This window comes from Stylophora pistillata, chromosome 1 (genome assembly GCF_964205215.1).
Source record: "Stylophora pistillata chromosome 1, jaStyPist1.2, whole genome shotgun sequence".
NCBI lineage: Eukaryota > Metazoa > Cnidaria > Anthozoa > Scleractinia > Pocilloporidae > Stylophora > Stylophora pistillata.
Genome location: NC_142519.1, coordinates 50,956,291 through 50,969,992, shown reverse-complemented (window position 1 = coordinate 50,969,992; position 13,702 = coordinate 50,956,291). Strand labels below are relative to the sequence as shown.

The 13,702-nt window shown below is 38.7% G+C and overlaps 2 pseudogenes; one reads left to right on the top strand and one right to left on the bottom strand.

Annotated features, from left to right (window-relative positions):
• Positions 1–536: 536 nt before the first annotated feature.
• LOC148742974 (uncharacterized) lies at positions 537–1,227 on the bottom strand (annotated as a pseudogene).
• Positions 1,228–6,515: 5,288 nt separating this feature from the next.
• LOC148742973 (adiponectin receptor protein 2-like) lies at positions 6,516–11,907 on the top strand (annotated as a pseudogene).
• The last annotated feature ends 1,795 nt before the right edge of the window (positions 11,908–13,702 follow it).

The following is a 13,702-nucleotide window of genomic DNA, read 5'->3' as shown; positions in this document are numbered from 1 at the left end:
ACATTTAGTATTACTAAAAAAAGGTAGACACCATTAATTTTCATGTAAGAAGTATGGAACTCGGAGACATTATGTGATCACACAGGTAAGGACAAAACATACTTTAAGGCTAGAGAAATTTTGAGGGCTAAAGAAACCAAACTTATAAGGGAAGCCTGGCCCTAATTTCTAACCCCAAAAACATTTATGCTCTTCACTTAAGTTTTTAAGGTAAGTATCTCTAGTAAAACCTCATTTTCTTTCAGTCAGTTCAGTTATGTGATGCTCCAGATCCGCATGTGTGATCTACATTGAAAAATTCCCTTCTTTAACACCTGTCACATTCTACCCAGCCACCAGGGGCTACAATTTGCCTGTATGAGCTGTGATATACCTGTGAAAAAATTCTCTGCAAGCCAAGTCATACAGCAAAAATGTAGTTGCTTGCAGGGAAAGCGATACATGACCCTTAAAAACTCTTATATGTTAAGTTTAATGTACTGTTATCCCCATTCACTAAAGTCAAAGAACTTAGATTAACTTTTATGGCGAAAGGCCTACCTGCAATCATAAGAAACAAATGTAAGAGTGCGCAAGCCTAGATTTTCATTGAAGAATTTTTGCATCACCCCTGAGTACCAGTTTACAATATCACGACAGCTACCCTGTCCATGGGGTACATAGCCTACCATGGCTCCACGCTGGCCATGGGAATGAGAATCTACAATTGCAATGGCTTCTGTCTCCCAAATTAGAACTGCCACAGTGCAGAGGCTAGAGATCATAACAGCCACTTGCTTCTGTTGCCGGCTTGCCCTTGCTTGCAAAGTGGTGATCAGAGGTGAAAAATCTCCTGATTGCAAATCAAACCCAATGGCTTGATCATAACTTGAAATATGAAAATCATCTCCACATCTCTCCACAGCATCTTCTATGTCAAGATTTCTAGCCTCTCCATCAAACAGCAGATCATGCAGAGCATTTCCTTCAAACATTGCCTGAGCCAGTACTTCAAACCACTGACTTGGTAGGGTGCTTGCAGTTAACTCTGGCAGACCATGTTTGCCAAACTGAAAGCCAAACAGCAAGGCAATAAGGGTAGATGCATTACTTCCTTGACGGCCACCAACAGTTGATTGGCTAAGGTTAACAGAAAGGGAAAACTGCTTTTAAACCAGTGATGCCAAAAGAATCATACACCAGACGAACTGAGTAAGATGAAATAAGTGAAATAAGGACCAATAACATGAAACTTTGATGTTTAATCTCTCCACAAAAATTGAATGATATTTAAGATTTTCTGTAGATCAGAATCCCCTCCAACACTCATATACACATCATGTAGACAAGGCAATTCCTCTGGACTCATAGCATAGCCCCTAACGGTCCCATTCATTGAATTCCAAACAATCTTTGACTGCACCTGTGTTTCAAGTAAAGTAAATGCTTCCAGGTAGAATCAACTAAATTAATTATTGCAACATTGTTGAAGTAACTGTTAAATTTCTTGCACTAAAGATGATTGCACTAAAGCAATGACTTAATTTTTTGTTCTGTCCTGTGTTTAACTTTTGCCAATTGGGACATCCAGAAATTCATAGTTTTAATTTTCTGCACTTACTTAGCTGGCTTTTACAAGTGTAAAGACTTTCTACTGTGTTAAACTTTTCTTTAAATAAAGCCTGATATAATTATAAGAAAGAACAAAGAAAAAGACCCAGAAATACATGAACCAGCAGCTATATTTGTTAATTTATTTATTTTTATATTAAGACTTTATTATGGTTGCTCTTACTAGCCTTTGTCTCATCAATAACCAGGACACCAATGCCCAATGGTCTATTCTTTCCTGTATCAACCTGTATTTTGGTGAAATTTTCATATTCTTGCCTTTGATGAGCAATGTAGTCTTCCCATTAGATCCAAGGCCCATCAGCATTTTTGCTAATGATACGTTGAAGATATTTGGTGCACGGTACTTGCAGGATGCCTAGGTCTCGAACAGCACGAAATGCTGCTGGACTTCTGGCATAGATGGCAAGAGCTATTAAATAAAAGAAGTGAAATTACACAAAATCATTTATGTACAGTACATTAAATTGTATAAAACACAAATTATATGGTCTCCTTTTCCCTTTTACATGTAAATCAAGAAATAGACCAAGAGTTTTTTTTTGTATTTATGGCACATTGTCAAGCAATTTTTTTTGGTTGTTTTTGTTCTGATATTTGGACTATTGTATACAGGGCAACCCTCTACTAGTAAATTCATGCCTTTGATGCATGTTTCTGGAAAAGCATATGAAACTTAATTAAATAAAAAACTTATCAACTCTTATCGTTGCAGACGACCACTTATTACTTTGTCTTCCAGTTTCTAGAAGAAAGAGAAAGAAATGACTCGATGGGGACTGACATAAACAGAAAAAAAATTATTTATGCACATAGCCGACATGTGAATAACCGGATAGCGAACGAATATTATTTTCTTAAAATCGAAAAAGAACACTCTGCTTTAGACAGATACATTTATTTATTGCCAATCTTCATTCATCGTACATAGTCTATATAGATATAGTTAAGGCAAAAGGAAACGTAGCAAGCTCTAATGAGCGTTTTTTAGGGTTCCGACCAATGATTTCAATTTAAAAGGGTGGCATAAGTATCACTTTACTTGTTAATCAACTGGTATCAAAGAGTATTTTTCACTGATTGTACATTTGTACATGTGCGTTTATTTGTCTTACAAACTACCTGCTTTACTACCACACTTTGTTTTTAAAATAGTATGAAAGAAATACGACTCTTTGAGTATCATACCGTAACTCTGGTGAAATATGGTAATGAATGATGTTTACTTTGTGTTTTTGAAAAAAGGAAACTTAAAATTCTTGACTTACCATTCTTGGCCTGGTCCTTGAAAAATGATTCCTTCTCCATCTGCCACATTTCACGGATAATCGCTCCAGTACCGGGCTTGTGATTGTCAGCCTCTTCCACTACTTTCGCTAAACCTTCTTGTCCTTCATTGCTCTATTCAATTGACTGAACTAGTTTCACCAGCTCGCTATTCTGTTGTTGGTTGACTGTCACAGATGTTCTACTGATCATTCGCTCCGCAATTCTTATCAAATTCTTTCGCTCTTTTCGAACGTTCTCATGCCTCAATTTTTGGCTTCCGGGCTAAAGCAGGACAATCTAACTTTGGACGACGCCTGCTGTCTTTCATTGCGCTCTTCTTCTGGCAAGCTCGTTCTTCTGTCACGAACAACAAGCATTTGTCTCCTCGCAAGTCTACACTCGCTGCATATGTCGCACATTTCGTCGGCCAAATCCAGCTTCCTCGGTTTGTGCCACAACTTGCACTTTCTAGCACTTATGTGTCTCCAAGGCCAAAGCTCTTCTTTCACGTTTGATGGTTGAATGCGAATATCCGCGAAGATAGCATCGTAGTCTGAAATTCCAGGGCACATAACAAAACCTGAATGTGGTCGAAGAACCTCAATCACTCGCTCCACCGACAATCGATCGTTCAAGTCAACTTGACCCTCGTCGACAGTTTTATGGATGAATACCTGTAATTTATAATGCCCTGATGGACAGAAAAGTAATCTTACTGGATGGTACGTGCCAAGTTTTTCACTGAAGGTCCTCTCCTTGCGAGGATAGACGCTGACAGCTGCACTTTGGTGATGGCCGGATATCGCTTCCATTTCACAGCGCAGCAAAACGTCAAGTTGATAGACTTCTTCCTCCAGCTTTTTTAATGTCTGCACTTCTTTGGAGGTCCTGAGTTCCCGAAGATACTGCTCTTGGGATAATTCCTTGGCTTTCTTCTGTTTCTTTTCAGGAAGACCTTTTAAAGCTTTAACCGCGAGACGCGGACTTCTTCTCACGGCTTTCCCGCCGAAGGAAACAGAATTGGAGTCTTCTTCGGAACACAAAACCTCGGTTGTCTTGCGCTTACGAGTAGGACCGCTTTCTGCAACTTCTTTTTGTGGAATGCACTCACCAGGCCCTTCAATAGACTCATCCGGTATATTTATGCCGAAATCCAGACGCCTGTAAATCGCGGTCGAATACAAGGTCATGTTGAATATTAAACAGTCGCCATTACAATGCATATTATAATTATAAGGGCTGGCGCGCTTCAATTAAGATGTGCGGACGTCCCAGGAATTAGACTTTCGTTTAATTGTAACTCTAAATATAACCTGAGTGAGATTCACATATCCTGGCCACGCCCTCAGACTCGCTCTCTGTCCCAATTATTGGCTCTTGATTTAGAGAAAGATAAACCTGGAGTCAAAGTAATGTTTTCGAAAACAAAACTCGGGTGATGACTGCTCCTGCATGAGCTCAATACACGCTGGGGAGGGTCAAGTTCAAAGCTGGATATGAAAGCAAGAAATATTAATACAACGAAATTAGTTGACACTTGAGTCAGGAAAAAAAATAAAAACTCGTGCATTGGAAGACAATATTCTCGTCAAAAGGAAATAATCCGGGCGATATTTGGATCAATTAAATATTCTTTCAAATATATTTTACTAATGTCCAACCAGAAGAAGAAGTTTAGTCGTTTTCTGGCCGGGATACCTTGAGACCAGGCTTCTGTTCTAAATTGATTACAATTGTGAAGCCTTTGAGATATAAATGACTTTCAATTCTCATTCAGATAAATCCCAAAATTAGAAAGTGTGAAGTTTGAGAACTCGGAAAGAGTCCGATTATAATGCAGCTGACTGCAACAGCAACTCGCGGAGCGAGCTTACTGTGCGCCCGCAATACGTGCATGGGTGTTATTTGATGCTGTCCCGACCTGAAGGGACTCACTAAACCTGCACTGGGTTTGCTAGGCCAATAAGGCTATTTGGTCTTAACTGGATTCTCGACTTCGTTGATGAATCGATTCTAACATTATACCAATCATCCCACTTCACCAAGAAGCAAACTGAAATCTCTGGAACGCCGATTGAATGGTCGAGAAATACAATGAACTGACTAGAAAAAGTGGGCCTTTAGTGTTTGACATGGAATATTCAAATTTTTCTGCGAAAGACTGTTGATGTAATTACGGTGGTTCTTCATGTTGCTTTGGGAACCAGCTCCTGTGAAACCGCAAAGGGAACTGATAATGTTTCGTAAAGTGGTACTGAATTCAATATTAATGTTTTTCTTTTCTTTTGGAGGAAATTAAAAGACAAATATTTTGGAAATATCAAAATACGAGAAAGTGGTGGGCTGCTTTCTCTTCTCTTTTTCGCAAAATTTTTTATTGCCGGGTTGGGAAAAAAATAGGCACAAAATAAGGAGGATTTTAATCGGTTGGTTAGTCTGTGGTAATGAGACGCAGGTTCAGTTACACCAAACTTTATCGCCACACTGTTCGTGTATTTTTCCTCAATAACCCAAAAGGGAAGCTTGAATTTAATAATTTCTTATTACAGCCAAGCAATAAGTAAGGATATCTAATAACAACTAAGGATATGTTCAAAGTTAATACCTTTCTGAAGTTGTTAGAGTCCGTGAAAGACATGTCCGGATTTGAAGCGTAAGTTTTGTTTTCAAAGCCTTGAAAACCATAAGAATGAAAATATCCGTACCGCTTAGTAATGCGTTTGAGTGATTTATTGAACATTGTCTATGGTTCTGAAAAGATTAAGACTCCGGTAAGACCGGGAAATCTTTCTGTTGTCGGTTAACAGTCAGAAGCGATGAAACCAAGAAAGGAAATCAACATAAACTTAAGGTCTTAAATGCTCGGAAAATATCTTTATCCTTCAAATGCTCAAATGAAAGCGTGAGGAGCAATATAATTCTTATAAATTTGAACCGCAGTACAGACAAGCATCACTGAACTGAGGCGACAAACTGCTAGTTAACTAAAGGTAATTCAACTACACACGGAAAGATAATAGGGAGATTTTTTATATCCGGGTTGATGGTTTGGTCAATTAAGTGACAGCTTGAGGATAATCTTTATCACAACACTGAATGTTATTATAAATCGAAATGTTTTGCAACACATTTCTGAGTCGTTCGAATAACTGAACGTTACACTTTCTCTTGAGACTTTACTTTTATGCCAAACCCTGATACATTAAATTACGAGAGAAAAGTTTACATCCTTAAGTTGAAGTTAATTTCATAGCGTCATTAGAGACAATATTTTCTATGGAGTCAATCATTAGCATTGTTGAGATAACGTGATTTCAACTGTGCGTTTCCGTTTGATAAGCTAATTCAAGAAATCATTGTTTTAGAATTAAGGACAGGTTTGAATTATTGGGTAAAAGAATAGCACATAGAATCGTATTTTGCATAAACGCACGCGAGAAGCTGGTGAATACGATGACCTATAGTCAGTACTGTTTAGATTTCATAAACCGGCGTTGTAGGTATTCATTTAATGTTTGCCTACTGGGCAAGATTAGGTTTTCTCTGTTGGATCGTACTCACTTACGAGCTCAAAGGAGACTTATATTGTTGAAAAGACATGACTGGTACTCCTCAAAGACACGAAAGAAAGCAAAATGCTGCAAAAGAAAATTGACAAGAGACTAGGAATAATGTTTCAGAGGAAGAAATCATTTCGCTATGAGTCAGAGTTGGTATCTCATAATGAAAAACACCTTCTGTCCCATTCTGAACTACCAGACTGGCCTTGCGGAAAATAATTTTCATCCAGTTTCCACAGACCACCTGTGCCATGTTTTAGATACTGCTTTAAGAGTATCTTTAAACTTCAGAGTGAAACGGGTAATAAATATTTGGACTCATTTGATTGGTTTTATTGTGTTTGTGTGTATTACGTACATCGTACATGCTTTTACGACCCGTCACTGTCGCGAATCCATTCCCTGGAGACTGGCTAGAAATACTTGTCTTTAGCTGCTTCTTTGTCGGCGCAATCATGTGTTTGGGAGTTTCCTGGATTTTTCACACTGTTTACTGCCATTCAAAGACGGTCTCCAAGATCATATTTCGAAGGTAAGGTTGCCTGTATTTCTATAACTTAACATGTTATATTTTTCCACGCCGAGGAATGGCGCAGTCACTCGGAGGCTTGAACTGGGTTCATTCGTAAATCTTGTCTTAATGGAGTCTTGATTATATCGCTTCTTTAATAAAATGAACGTTAAAGTAAATGAGCGAAAAAAAAAAGCCACCGTGCAATAAAGTTAGTCACATAATTGTTACATTATTCAACCACTCATTCGGTTCGGTCAGTCAGTCAGTCAATCTCCGTCTGACAGCAGTTAGTCAGTCATTCAATCAGTTAACGATTCGGTCAAACAAAATCTCGTTTTCAGTCGGTCGGTGAGTCAGTCAGTAATATAGTCAGTCAGTCAGTCAGTCAGTCAGTCAGTTAGTCGGTCAATCAGTCCGACAGTCAATCAGTCAGTCAGTCAGTCAGTCAGTCAGTAGGTCAATCAGTCCGTCAGCCCGTCAGCCAGTCGGTCAATCAGTCAGTAAGTCAGTAAGCCAGTCAGTCAGTCTTAAAGTCAGTAAGCTCTTTAGTCAGTAAGCAAGTCATACTATCATTTACTCAGCTTTTCAGCCAGGTGATGATTTAGCAGGCTACATAGTCAACCCGCTGTTTGACCGGTCTACAAATAATTTGTTAGTTAGTTACCCTGTCCAGCTAGTGAGCCATTTCCTCCCTTAGTTTCTACGAGAAAGTCTAAGATGATGTATTACGAAATTACATATATGCATACATACATTTCATTGAACACATCCCGGTCTTGGGCTTTTCAGTGAACAATTATATAATTTACATACTTGGTACTATACATACAAAACTAACTAATAACCCGTTATATACAACATGAATTACTTATAACTTAAAAATAGAATGCTTATTTAAATAAAGAGTCATTCAGGAGATACCTTTTCAAAGCTCTCTTAAAAGAACAAAGGCTCTCTTAAAAGAAGCTGGCTTTTCATATACTTTCAATCTTGGGTCAAGTTTATTCCAGATGGCTACACTTCTATAATAAAAGGTCCTCTGACCTGTTGTAGTTTTAAAAAGAGGAATGTTAAGTTGTTAAAAGTTCCTCGTTATACGCCCAGATACGCTGCCTCTTGTTACAAGCTCGGATGTCAAATATTCAGGCGCTTGGACTGTTATACATTTAAATGATAAGGTAGCATCACGATAGTACAGGATTGTTTTTACCGGTAGCCAGCGTAGATTCCTTAATGTGGAAGAAATATGATCATACTTCTTTACATTGCAAATAATTCGGGCGGCAAAATTTTGAACATATCGTAGCTTATGAACACTACAAGCTGATGTGGACAACCATACTGACGAACAGTAGTACATCTTACTAAAAACAACTGCGTTAATTATAGTTTCAAGCAGATCTTTGTTAAAAGCGAATCAAATGCGGTTTAGTTGGGATAGTTTCGATGTGCAAGATGGGACAGTCGCAGAGATATGATTGTCAAATGATAGTGTGGGATCGAAAGTAACACCAAGGTCTCTGACTGTTTGAGCTGGGATGATTTCCTTTCCAAGCAGGGACAATTTAAAGTCTGGCATTTTAAGAGACATTCTTCGACTGCCAAAGACCATCAGTCTATTCCTCTCAGGATTAAGCATTAAGCAGTTGTCGAAACATCAATCGCGTATCCATTGCAGAGCAGAGTTCACTCTTTCTATACCTTGAATAGAATCATTCGCACTAAAGGATAATAGAAGCTTTGTGTCATCCACATAGCATACAGTTGAACCATCCTGACAGATGTTTGGCAGGTTGTTTACATAAATGTTAATGATAAATAATAATGCTCCTAGTACACTCCCTTGCGGTACACCCTTGACTACTGGTAATCTATCAGATAATACAGAGTTGATGCGGACTGCTTCTCTTCATTGAGAAAGACAGCTTTCGACCACTGAAGTGCAGAAGATGATAAACCAATGTTCTTTAGTTTCTTTAGAAGAATCACGTGGTTGATAGTGTCAAAGGCTTTCAGGCTCATATCAAGATATACGATTGCAGTGATTTTTTTCTGGTCGATAGCGCGAGGAATAAAATCAGTAGTAGAGATCAGTGCTGTTTCAGTTGAATGCCATCTTTTGTTGCCGCTTTGTTTCGCTGATATCCTTTGATTAGTTGTTAAATATGAAGACAGCTGATTTAATGCCGCTCTTTCGCATATCTTGGAGAGTACTGGGAGCAGCGATATTGGTCTATAGTTGTTAGCTTCTTCGTGATCTCCATTCTTGAGAATTGGCTAAACTTCGGAAATTTTCCGAGAAGCTGGAAAAACACCACTTTCAAGAGAGGCATTAACGATGGAGGTGATACAAGGAGCGATGGTCTGCGGCAAACTCTCTTTAATTACACGAGGTGGTACTTTGTCAATTCCTGGAACTTTGTTGTTAGGTATTGAATTAACAATGTCTGTAACCTGAGAGCATTCCATCACGGTGAAAGAGAACTGTTCTGAAGTTGGATAGTTTCTCGGAATGAAGGTGTCCGGAGCGGGCGCGTAATTAAATTTGTTAGCGAGAAGTTGATTTTTTTCTATCGTAGATTTCGCAACCGAGCTAAAGAACTTGTTAAATTCGTTTGCTACGGTTTGATCATCTTTAGTAAAACTCTTGACATTCATGGGCTGTTTTGGAATACATGACCTGATTGTTTACCAAATGCTTCTAGTGTTGTTGGAATTCTGTGTTATTTGTTTTTAAACGAATTCCCTTTGTGCGAGCCCTATTTGAAATACATGACCTGATTGTTTTCCAAATGCTTCTAGTGTTGTTGGAATTCTGTCTTATTTGTTCATCGAATTCCCTCTGTCCGACCCGTATTTGTGCGAGCCGTATATAAATTCGTTTGGTCAAATGTTGATGTGCTTTGTTCCATTTGATTTTCAAGGCTCCATTACGTAGGGAGAGCAATATTCATCATGGGATCATTTCTACCTCCGTTATATTATGGTTTCTACCATTCAAGAGTTTTGAAGAGTGTATACATGTCAATGATCTGTTCTCTTGGTGTGATCTGCATCATTCTTTCCGTATGGGACAAATTCAGCGCGCTCCATTACCGAATATTTAGAGCAGGTAAATTTGTCGTTCAAAACTCAATTAATATAGCAGTTTTCAATTAAGTGTCCAAAAACAAAAGGATAAATGATAATAGTCACAGCGACCAATCAAAACAAAGGTTTACATTATCAGTGGCCAATAAGAGTTCAAAGTAAATACTCGCAAACTGCTTAAAGCGCGGGAAAACGCCGCGTTTGTTTACTTTTTCCATCTGATTGGATGAAGATTGAATAAAGCTATCAGGTCTTATCAATATAGACTGGTTGGCTATGCGACTGGTGCCTAATGTTTCACATTGCGGCAAGCTATTTCTTTCTTTTTTTTTTTTTTTGCAAAAACATATAAACTAATGAAATTCTTTCGAAAATCACTTTTAATTGGCAAACCTTATTGTATTTATTTGAAAAGAGAGTGTCACAGCGACGGTATTATATAACAAAAATGATGATACATTCATAAAATATCTATGGAGGCGCATGCGATTGAACACAGAGACAGTGCCTGAAAAACAGCGAATAGGGCCTCTTCTATGTAGGACTTGATCTTTCTCTGAAAATGAAACCTGCATTGAAAATCTTTGATATACAATGTTATGGAAACTTGAACTAGAAAGAAAAAAGTGTCCTTTGGCTCTTTTATATTATTATTTCATACTCATTCTCACTTCAGTCTCAAATAAAACCATAATTTTGTATGTACCAGCAGGTACTCAAATACTGTTTTCGAAGATTTATTCCCGATGCTTATTCATATCTCTTTACAATAAAATGACAATTTGCATCACTGGAGAGCTCATCTCAGAAAGAATATTCCGCCAATTTGTTAAGCTGGCTGCGCGCTAGTCATGCGCACTAGGTATGTACAATGGAAACATAATTTGATTTCGCATGAAATGTTCGTTTCAGGTATAATGCTCTGATTTGGCTACTGCGGATTTATTCCTGTAATACATCTCATATGTTTGTATGGAGTAACTTTAGCGTACCGGCAAGCTGCGGGCGATTGGGTCGCTCTGATGTGTCTACTCTACACTGCAAGTGCCGTTACGTGTGTCACTCGAATTCCTGAGAGATTTTTTCCCGGCAAGTGTGACATCTGGGTAAGCAAGCCTTTGCGGCTCTTATCATCAGTTTTGTTAAATGTTTCTTGGGCTCTTTATCTTTCGTCAGGTTTAACTCAAACCGCGCACTGGAAGTTCGGTTGCTAAACATCACCAGAAAATCATATCTGTATTAGAATTATGTCTAATAATTCTTCTAAGATAGATAGTTTAGATAATTCATCGAAGTCCTGCCCTTGCGGCTTTAAGTCTACCTATTAACTCTTTAAATTCATTTTTATTGACTTACGCTCGAAATGTAAGCTTTGAAAACAATGGCTAATTCACAAAATCAACTCAGCTGACAAAATCAAATCTTGTAATACCTTTTACCAATGCAGCGCCACAGTTTCTTTAGAAACCGTTACTCCTCTACTTTGTATTCAGTTTCAGAGCCGCCAGATCTTCCATTTGCTTGTCCTGGCCGCAGCGTTTGTTCTTTTGTAAGGAATTTGTCAGATGGCACAGTACAGATTTGAAAAGGGACCTTTATGCGAAAGTTAAACTTTGTCAGAATCATTCTTTCCATTCAGAAGTGCACATATCTTGCTATGAGAGGACACGTATGAGTACTAGAGTGCCTTGTTGTCGAGAACACGTACGAGTACTAGGGTGCCTTGTTGTTTGAAGAGGAGGTCTGGGTCATAGTCGTAGAACGTCGCCTACAGGTCTCTCCAAACCGTCTTCACGGTCAGCGAGCGCATATACATTTTGAGCTCATTTAAGAGTAAATCAATGGAAAAGCGTTTGAGTGAAAAGTTCCAGTAACTATTAACATCAGGGAAGACACTGCACAACTCAGGTTGAAGTGATGCTTGCGAAAGAACAGCTTGAGTAGAGAGTCGAGTTCAATTTTTGCGTCACAGTACTACTAAAATTATAACTACGAAGTATTACTAATATAGTGTAAAGAGGATACAAAGGCGATTTTGTATAACGCCACTATGGGGGCTTTAGGCTTGCGCATTTCTCATGCGCAGGATCCTGAAGACTTTCGCGCTTGTATATATCTTCTTTCCCAATTGAAGGATTTCTCTGCTAAATAATTTTACAAATCGCCTATGATACGTGGGGTAACATGTCGAAGTTGCTCTGGCTATTTATAGAGTATTATTCATTCCTTTTTCGACGATTTGCGACAATTTCACATTGAATTGTTATTATGATAAAATAATCAAGCGAAGCGTTATTTTGAGCGAGTCTGTAGATCCTCGTAACGTGTTTGTATTTTAACTGGTCACTGTGGAAGGGGAACACATATGAAGCATGTCTATTCGATATCAATTTTATTGAATCTGTTTACATTGCTATTTAGAACTATACTTTTGAAGGTGAAGAATGTCTTTCTTCACATTTAGTTTACTTTTTATCAACCTGTACGCACACACCGGAACAAGAGAATGACAAGTTAAGTGTAACTCGCGGTAAATCAAGGACGGTGGAGCCGAAGCGATGGGGCTCCGACTGTAACCTCCCCAATAACATGTAAAAATATGGTAAATTTTCGGGGAAAATTGCCCCCCATATCTCTAAGCTGCGTCCACTTGTAACTGTTCAAGACTTTCGGCAGATGAGAAATCAAAATTTTTTGTACTGTTGTCCGTGTGTGTTCAACGTTGTGGTAGAAATGCAATGTTTTAGTGTAGTGCATTGGTTTCTTGCGCACGGACGCAAAATCTATTCGTTTTGGTACATTTCGTTCTGGACACATGTTGGCATATGGTATTTCGCGGACTGGACTGGACTGGACTAGACTAGTAAAACGCGGACTGGTAAAGCGCGGACTAGTAAAACGCGGACTAGTAAAACGCGGACTAGTAAAACGCGGACTAGTAAAACGCGGACTAGTAAAACGCGGACTAGTAAAGCGCGCACTAGTAAAGCGCGGACTAGTAAAACGCGGACTAGTAAAACGCGGACTAGTAAAACGCGGACTAGTAAAACGCGGACTTGTAAAACGCGGACTAAACAACAAAAAATAATTCCATACGAAGGCGATCACAAGACTTAATGGCGAGCCAATTCAGTGAGTGACAATCCCTTTTTAACCTTTAAGCTACAAATGGGTTTGACATGCACCAGATACAAACGACATGCACCAGATACAAATGTTTGTTGTTGTTTGATTTATCATCTACGGGTTTATGTCGAATTAATTTGATGGCCTGCTCCCAGTTGGCTTGTTAGCTCAATTGGTAGAGCGCTGCACTAGTATCGCAGAGGTCAGTGGTTCGAATCCCGTACAGGCCTGAAATTTTTTTTTTTCAGGTCTGATTTTCACTATTGCTCAAATAGTGCTTTACTGCGAAGGATCGTTCACATATACGTCTCATAACCGCAGTTCATACATATGTTTCATATGTTTGTTGTTGTTTGATTTATCATCTACGGGTTTATGTCGAATTAATTTGATGGCCTGCTCCCAGTTGGCTTGTTAGCTCAATTGGTAGAGCGCTGCACTAGTATCGCAGAGGTCAGTGGTTCGAATCCCGTACAGGCCTGAAATTTTTTTCAGGTCTGATTTTCACTATTGCTCAAATAGTGCTTTACTG